This window comes from Sinocyclocheilus grahami, unplaced genomic scaffold (genome assembly GCF_001515645.1).
Source record: "Sinocyclocheilus grahami isolate Dianchi unplaced genomic scaffold, SAMN03320097.WGS_v1.1 scaffold646.1, whole genome shotgun sequence".
NCBI classification, from domain to species: domain Eukaryota; kingdom Metazoa; phylum Chordata; class Actinopteri; order Cypriniformes; family Cyprinidae; genus Sinocyclocheilus; species Sinocyclocheilus grahami.
In genome coordinates, this window is record NW_015505825.1 from 963,638 (window position 1) to 973,138 (window position 9,501).

Sequence of the window (9,501 nt, forward strand, 5' to 3'; positions counted from 1 at the left end):
GAGTAATTGATAATGAGCGACACCTGCACCACTCACCGGTCTCGAGTCCCACGGAGGAGCTCCGGAAGGATAAAAGGAGGAGTGACGACAGTGAAAGACGAGAGAGGACCAGGCCTGGACTTTATTTTGTGTTTTGTGTGCGGCAGTCGTCCGCGAGGGGCTGCCGCTTTACTTTCGTTTTGTGTTTGTTTATTTTATTAAATCTTCTTTAAATGTTCGCCGGTTCCTGCCTCCTTCCCGTGACTACGAACTTTGTTACATTGGTGCCGAAACCCGGGAGGAAGGAGGGACATGCTGTCAGAGAGCCCTCGCTGCTGAGGGGGATTGCGGTGCTGAGGAGATCCGGTGGCTGCCCGAGGCGGTGGTGCTGAAACTATGGAAGATGAGGTGGGACGGAGAGCTTGCTGCCGCGCTCCTGGGTCGAGGAGGGGTGGCTGCCGTCCGTGAGGGAGCGGAGGAGTCGGCCCTGTTCGCCAGGAGGCCGGAGCCTGCTGCCATCCGCCATGATTGGGGAGGAGCAGGGAACGGGGGACTCGCTGCCGGCTGCCCTCAATAGGAGGAGCCATCGCCATCCGCCAGGAGGCGGAGGAGCGGTGGGCCATCCACCAACGATGTCCAGTACCATCGCATGGCACCGCGAGTGAGAGCCTCTCAGCCGGTTGAGAAACAAACGGCAGTGTGTCCGGGAACCAGACCGATAATTTTTTTTTCTTTCTTTTCATCTCTCCCCTCTCTCGTATCTGTCTCTCCTCATCCTTCCGTCTCCTTTCTCTCTGTCTCTCGCTCTCTCTCTCTCCCTACCGTTAAGTAACTTGTGCATTGTTTTACTTACTTGTTTTTGACATATCCGACCGAACTACAAGCTTTCCAGTGATGTCTGTGAGAAAGGTATATTCACTCGACAAGCTCGCGCATCTGCGCCGTCACGTGCTCAATCCACTCAGCGCGCTTTGCTAATCAGCTCGCGTACATCAGCTATACAGGCGTTAATACTGAATGTTTAACATTATATTAATTTCATACATATACTTCGTAGACATCCTTAATCTCTAATAACTCCATTCTCCTGTCTGTTGTTGGTGTTTCTTTGTCTGAATATGGCACTTATCACATGCTGTATGGTATCGCGTTTGGTATCGGGGCATTTTAACGAGTACAGAAGCTCGTATCGGTGCATCCCTAATAATAATTGTGACGAGAGGGGCGGGGCAGAGAGCCGTGGGAACGGAGCGAGGCCGGTGGAGTAATTGATAATGAGCGACCCCTGCACCGCTCACCGGTCTCGAGTCTCACGGAGGAGCTCCGGAAGGATAAAAGGGAGGAGTGACGACCGTGTTGGATGAGAGAGGACCAGGCCTGGACTTTATTTTACGTTTTGTGTCGTCCGCGAGGGGCTGTCGCTTTACTTTTGTTTTGTGTTTGTTTATTTTATTAAATCTTCTTTAAATGTTCGCCGGTTCCCGCCTCCTTATTCCCATGACTACGAACTTTTGTTACTGTAATATAAGTCTCTGGTGTCCCCAGAATGTGTCTGTGAAGTTTCAGCTCAAAATACCCCACAGATCATTTGAGAGCCTCTCAGCCGGTTGAGAAACAAACGGCAGTGTGTCCGGGAACCAGACCGATAATTTTTTTTTCTTTCTTTTCATCTCTCCCCTCTCTCGTATCTGTCTCTCCTCATCCTTCCGTCTCCTTTTCTCTCGCCTCGTCTGTCTGTCCTTACCCCCAGGTATGCCGCTGCCACCGTGATCGGCTCCCCCGGAGTGGGGAGGGGGGGATGTGACGAGCGAGGCCGGTTGAGTAATTGATAATGAGCGACACCTGCACCACTCACCGGTCTCGAGTCTCACGGAGGAGCTCCGGAAGGATAAAAGGGAGGAGTGACGACCGTGTTGGATGAGAGAGGACCAGGCCTGGACTTTATTTTACGTTTTGTGTCGTCCGCGAGGGGCTGTCGCTTTACTTTTGTTTTGTGTTTGTTTATTTTATTAAATCTTCTTTAAATGTTCGCCGGTTCCCGCCTCCTTATTCCCATGACTACGAACTTTTGTTACTGTAATATAAGTCTCTGGTGTCCCCAGAATGTGTCTGTGAAGTTTCAGCTCAAAATACCCCACAGATCATTTATTATATCATTTTGAAAATGCCCATTTTGAATGGAAGCAGAAACGCTGCTTTTCGTGCCTGTCTCTTTAAATGCAAATGAGCTGTGGCTCCCCACCCCCTTTTCCAGAATACAGCTGTGCCATTACAGCTCGTACCTGCTAAAAACATCTGTTTTGGTTCTGATTATCATGTTTATCACACTGAAATCATGTGTTTTAAACCATATTAGTTTAAACTTCTGATATACGGTTTTCTGAGTGCACACATCCAAAGCACATGGACAGAAAACGGCTGTCACAGCATGTGAGTACTAAACTAAGTTCTCATTCACACACAAGTTTAATTTAAAAACACACATGAGTTACAAAAACAGTCGGTTATGTCTGTGAAGGTAAACAGCTGGGAAATAAATTGCATGTTCATTTTACATCTGTGTGGCAGCAGCAATATGCAGTGAATAAATCAATAAATCCACTGCTCTCTTGTCTCCTCTGAGGCTGGGACTCTAAATAGTGTTCTGTGCTCGTCTGTGCAGCAAAAGACAGAACAGTTAGCATGTTTTGCTCAAACTTTCGCCATGGCATTAGAGCTGGTACACCGTTGTCGCTTGGGAAATCAAAATGACGGCGCCGTGGGTGGAAACGTACATAGTTAGATCCCTTTGCAACATCACTAGGGGAGTGAAATCAGACGCGCTTGTTTTTTCAGATGCTTGCAGTAAAAGGCTTACCAAAACAAAGTTACTGGGTTAATCTTTTTCACGTTTCCTTGGATGGTAGATGCACCGGGGACCTGATTATAGCACTTAAAACCTGGAAAAGTCCGATTTTCATGATACGTCACCTTTAAAAATGTATAATGTACTGACATGCAAGTACGCTTATGAAACAAATTATTTTAGATGGGGTTTTAGTTTATTCTCACTCGTGTCATTCTGAACCATTATGAATTTCTTCTGTGGGGAAAAAAATATCTAAATAGTTGACTGACACTAACATTATTTACAACATTTTTGTATGCAAATGAAGAAATAAATCCATATGGGTTTACAACGAAGAGGTTTTTAAACAAACAGGCAGCCACAGCGACAAAAAAAATTCACAATAGGCCTACATTGTGCTTGGTAATATATTAAAGTATATAAGAGTTTAGATCCTACCTAGTGTAGAACCGTATGCTGTCGTCATTATTGAAGTGGCGAATGTAGTATCAGAAGTGATGTTAAAATCCTTACATCTACTACTCTGAATCCACCTATTGCGAGTTTCTTCATCCAGAGGAGAAGTGTGAAAAAACATTGAGAAGCCTCACAAAACAGGGCACAGCAATAGTGGGACAAACCACTCTCACAGATGTTTAAACTTTATGGAACTCTTCATTAAATAATTATATTACTGTGGTTTACCTAATTTGTTATATTATAGCAATAAAATGTATAAATATTATTTTATAATAATCGTTCATTGACAAAACTTTGCAGCTGGTAATGCACTTACGCTATGGCTGAATACAGACCGGAAGCTTTTATGCGCCCTGAGATTTCACCAGAAATACGTAGGCTGCTTGCCATGCATAGAGTCCATTGCCCGTTTCTCCAGACCAATTGCCCCCTAGTGGTCGGTAGCATTTCCGTTATGTTGTGGCCTAATTTCGTTGTGTTGTGAGCCTATGTTTGCTTTTTTAATTTCGTTGTGTTGTGAGCTTTCACACTTTGTTCGCTTGCCTGGTCTGAACCCGAGTTCAATTGCTCCCCCCTCCAACTGCCCCTGCTGGACTGCGTTCATATTATTTTATTTGGGTCCGAACCATGGTTCATTTGCGTCATGAAGCGAGCAGCCGTTTACCCCGTTGCTTAGTAACGACGGCGCAGGAGAAGATGACAAATGCATAACATTGCTCTCTGCACTTTTATATATTTACGTTTTTGTTTACATATTTGTTTGCAAAAGTTCGGTACATAACGGCACTTACGTCTGTGTTACGAATGTACTGCAAATGCTCTAAAGAATGCTGAAGGCGAACAGAAATGAGATATTCAGCTCTCTGTTTGCAGCGCGTAAGTCACACTCGTCAGGAAAGTGAGTGAAACACACACACAAACACACATTTTTATCAAATAATGCGTCATTAATAGCGGTTCACTTCCGCGATTTGGTACGATTGTGTTCACATCAGCAGCGAACCGTACCGGAGTTCACGTGAACCGTTCCCCAGACCACCCTTTTTAAGCGGACTCGGGTACGGTTCGCGGGTGCGCACCCGAGTTCGGAAGACAGCGTTCACATCATCCAAACAAACCGAACTCTGACGTCAATCGAACCCGGGTGCGCACCAAAAGTGCTAGTGTGAAAGCACCCTTAATTTCGTTGTGTTGTGAGCTTATGTTTGTTTTTTAATTTCGTTGTTGTAACACAGTTCGTAGATCAGGAAGAAGGAGGTGGTAACCGGCGAACATTCAAACATAATTTTAATAATAAAATAAACACAAAACTTAAAATATGCACCAACAGAACCAAAACAACAACATAAAATCCAGGTCTGGTCCTCTCTCGTCACTCCTTCTTTTAACCTTCGTGGGACTCGAGACCGGTGAGTGGTGCAGGTGTCGCTCATTATCATGAACTCCACTGGCCTCTCTCCATTCCCACGGCTCTCTGCCCCACCCCACTCGTCACAGTTGTGTTGTGAGCGTATGCTTGCTTTTTAAAATTTTGTTGTGTTGTGCACTACTGGGCCACTGTACTTCTCCACACCATCAGAGAACAATACATGTTTCACATTGTCCACAGCCCAAGATTTCTGCTGCTGGCACCACTGAAACCGACGTTTGGCATTGGCACGAGTGACCAAAGGTTTGGCTATAGCAGCTCGGCCATATATATTGACCCTGTGGAGCTCCCGACGAACAATTTTGGTGGAAACAGGAGAGTTGAGGTGCACATTTAATTCTGCAGTGAGTTGGGCAGCTGTGGTTTTATGTTTTTTGGCTACAATCCAGGTTAGTTCCTGGAGATCCCTTTCAGACAGCTTCCTCTTGCGTCGACAGTTACTCCTGTTGGATGTGGTTCATCCTTCATGGTGGTATGCTGACATTACCCTGGATACCATGGCTCTCGATACACCACAAATACTTGCTGGCCTGGTCACAGATGCGCCAGCGAGACGCGCACCAACAATTTGTCCTCTTTTGAACTCTGATATGTCTCCCATTATGTCGTGTGCATTGCAATATTTTATGTACAGCTGTGCTATTGCTCTGCTAATTCAACCTTCACACTCTGCTCTTACTGGTAGAATGTGCAATCAGTGAAGTTTGTCCACCAGGCTGCTCAAATATAGCCATGTATCCTCCAACACTATATCGGCCAGTGTTTCAGTTTCATTGTCCAACCCCTATAGATATCGGGTACAGAAACTGCTACTACCAGATACCACCTCTTGGGGTTTTGCATTCTCTTCATGCTTTATGACATCATTTTCATCATCATCGTCAGCAATCACATCTTCAGCTCCAATTATGGAAAAGCACATGTTGTGAAGAACAACAGTGGGAATAAAGTTGGGATTCACCTGCAGAGCTTTAAAATAAAATCCCTTTAGCATGCCAAAAGTACACTGAACAACATTCATTGCCATGGAGTGATGCCTCGTTTAGGACATGGGGGATGTTAGGCAGGATATCTCCTTGGACACATGGCCCTCAGTTGTGTACAGTTGTTTGAAATGAACTGTGCTGTGTTTCAGGCTGACTGCATCATGCTGAGAACCAAGAAAGCATGTGCAGACATCCAAAAGTTTTCACATGCAGCCGGAACTATATTAAAAATAACAATTTGCTATTGAAGAAACAGGCAGTGTTGACTAATAGGTTCTCTATACAAATATGGCATCCCTCAATGACTGCTAAACACAAAACAGGTGAGCTTGTCAGCCTGGAAAATCCTGCACCCACCTTTTCAACATGAGGCATGTAAACAACTTTTCTTAGAAGGCCAAGGACAGCACATGCTTGTGGACTGTGGATCAAGGGATATCAAAGGCTGAAGCAGTGACCTTATAGGATGCAGCATGCGCCAGCCAGTAGATGAACAACAGCACCTCTATTTCTTGTTGAACCTCATAGGAGATTGCAGTTTTCAGGCACAATATGGATACCCTGCTGAGGTGCAGATCAGTGCAGAGGTCAGACTCCTCATCAAAATACAGTCTCAGGATAGATACTGTGGCATCTAATTTCATAGTATGTTGTGGGGTTCACACTCTTTAAATCGATCAATTAAGAATAGAGCTGTTTATTTTATTCTTAAAACCAACACTTAAACTTTATTTAAAAGTTAGCTTTTCACGTCGAGACTGTTAGCCTCATGGGCAGTACCGACATGTAGCGCTGTTGCGCTTCGGGCGTCCAGAGTTCGAGTCCCAGCTCTTTAAAAAAAGTTAGTTTTTTAGTTGTTTAACTGATATTAATAACAGAAAACAATAATAATCATTCTGACATGACAACTCTCAGAGAGTTTAGCATGGCAGTGTACATGACAATGTTAATGTTGTTAGCTAATGCTGTGAGCATATAGGAAATACTGCTGCTCCACATATAACATATATGAAATAACCCCCATATATAACATACATGAAATTACCCAGTAGCAGATCTATACAGGTGGAGCTGGGGAAGGCAGAGGGATTCTGAAGCACGCTGCAACTGCTACATCAAGCACTACCCAGGTATTTGAATGTTAAGCAGCAAGCTCATTGTCTGATGATGAAAAAACCAATCAGCTGTGCAATGTGAATAATGATTTGATTATATCAGATTGAGTAAGATCCTATTGAACTGAGCCATCTAGAATTTCATGACTGAACTTAGTATATGCTGAAATATTATTACAAATTATTTAGAATATTCATAAAGATGCAAAGATAAACATACTGGCATAATACAGAAGATGTAAGTTTGTCATGTATTGGATACATACAGTAGACTAGGGATGGAATGATTACCGGTTTGAAGATAAATCATGATAAAATTCCCCACGGTTAGTATTACCATTTCATATTTTTAATTATCATTAAAAACACATTTGATTACCATGATTTGAACAACTGAGGATAAAAAAAATACTATCCAGTACAAGGAAAAGTTAAGTAACAGTCTCACGTGCGCACAGCACGCAGAGTAGTTTAGTTTTAAGTGGAAATATGGCTGGAAAGCTGGGAGGTTTTAAAAGAGTTCTAAGGTATGTGACGAGTGTCCCGAGCTCACATCAGCGTTGCCCTGGAAACGGACGAGGAACACCTGCACACGCTCATCACGGGCTGATTGGTCACAGCTGAGAGTCATCAGCCCACGGCCAGATAAGCCGCGTGAGGCCCGAGGAAGGGAAGAAGAGATGCTCTCACAGAAGCTGAAGTCTAACGTGTTGTCTCCTTTGCATTACAGAAACCAGCCCGTGACCAAGCAGCCCACGCACGAGCGCCGCACGGACTCACCGACACTGGAACACACTCACGGAGAAGAACCGACTCACGCACGGAGAAGCCTCGACTCACCTCAGGACCCAGCGCACTCACTTGAGCACTTTCTCTGTGAATAAATCCACCCTCCGGGGTATTTATTTGAGCTCTCCTTGTCGCGTGTTCCTTCCACCCCGTTACACTGGTGGAGAATGCGGGCAAAAGTGGTGGAGGATACACCGACAAGTGATCTCGGTCCATTTATTCTCTCTCTTGTGTTTCCCCTCCCAGGCGGCTACTCCTCCCCCACAGCATGGATGAAATTCTCCAACGGCTGGCGGAGGTCAGCATCCGCCAGCAGCAAATAGTGGAGCATCTCGCCACTCGACAGGGGGAAACTGAGCAGGAGGTTGCCGCCCTCCGTGCCGCCGCCCGCCAGCGCGTACCGGTACCAGATCCCCGGGTACAGGCGGCCCAGCTGTTGCCCAAAATGACCACCCATGATGATGTGGAAGTCTACCTGCAGATGTTTGAGAACACCGCCACGACGGAGGGCTGGGCTCGCGACGACTGGGCACGAGCGCTGGCACCCCTCTTAACTGGGGAAGCCCAGCGAGCCTTCTTCAGTTTACCGACCCCGGTGGCCACGCAATACGAGGAAGTGAAGAGGGAAATTATGGCCCGGCTGGGGCTGTCTCCGGTATGCGCAGCCCAATACTTCCGTGACTGGGTCTATCAACCCCGCTTGCACGCCCGTGCCCAGGCTGCCGAGTTGTCTCGTCTGGCGCAACACTGGCTGTTGGACGGGGGTCCTACGGCCGCCCACGTAGCGGAACGTGTGGTGATCGATCGACTCCTCAGAGCTCTACCACGAACCCACCGCCAAGCCGTGGGGATGCGGAACCCCGCTACAAGCCTGGAGCTCGTGGAGGTAATGGAGCTGGTGGAGGCGGCACTCGCTCCCCAGACTCCCGCCGGTGAGTCTTTTTCCCAGACTTTTCCCCGGAGGGTGGCCCAGGAGCAACGCTACTTCCATGACTGGGTCTATCAACCCCGCTTGCCCGCCCGTGCCCAGGCCGCCGAGTTGTCTCGTCTGGCGCAACACTGGCTGTTGGACGGGGGTCCTACGGCCGCCCACGTAGCGGAACGCGTGGTGATCGATCGACTCCTCAGAGCTCTACCACGGACCCACCGCCAAGCCGTGGGGATGCGGAACCCCGCTACAACCCTGGAACTCGTGGAGGCAATGGAGCTGGCGGAGGCGGCACACCGGCGGGAGTCTGGGGAGCGAGGGCCGCCTTTTCCCCGGAGGGTGGCCCAGGAGCAACGCGCGCCGGAGGGCATCTCCCGACCAGTAAGCAGGCCAGCGGCTCCCACTCCGCGGGATGAGCCCATGCCGACCGAAGTCACCTCCACTCCTGCACGGACATGGCTGGCCGGGTGCATAGTACCCCGGGACCTGCCAGCGGGAGCCCCGGAAGTCAGGGTCGAGGTAAACGGCCGGCCGTGTCGGGCGCTGTTGGACTCGGGCAGCTTGGTCAGCCTTATTCAAGCTCACCTCCTTCCACCCCGCAACGAAACGAGGTCGGTCTTACCCATAACGTGTGTGCACGGGGACACGTGACAGGTGCCGGCCCGCCGTGTGACGATCTCCGCCGCCCCGGGGGCCTGGCCGGTTGAAGTCGGGGTGGTAAAGGACCTCCCCGTGCCCGTCCTCCTGGGAAGAGACTGGCCAGGTTTTGACCGCCTGTTGACCGCCGCAGCGCAGACTGCCAGCCCGCAGGGGAGCCGCCGAACACGGCGTCCGGCGAAAGGGCCTCGTCGGCGCCCCGTCCTCTTGGCCTCGGACAGTGGGAGAGATGGTGAGTCCCCCCACGAGAACGCTAACCTGTACTATGATGTTTTCCAGCAGGTAAAAGGAGGGGGCTCGTTCGGCCGCGC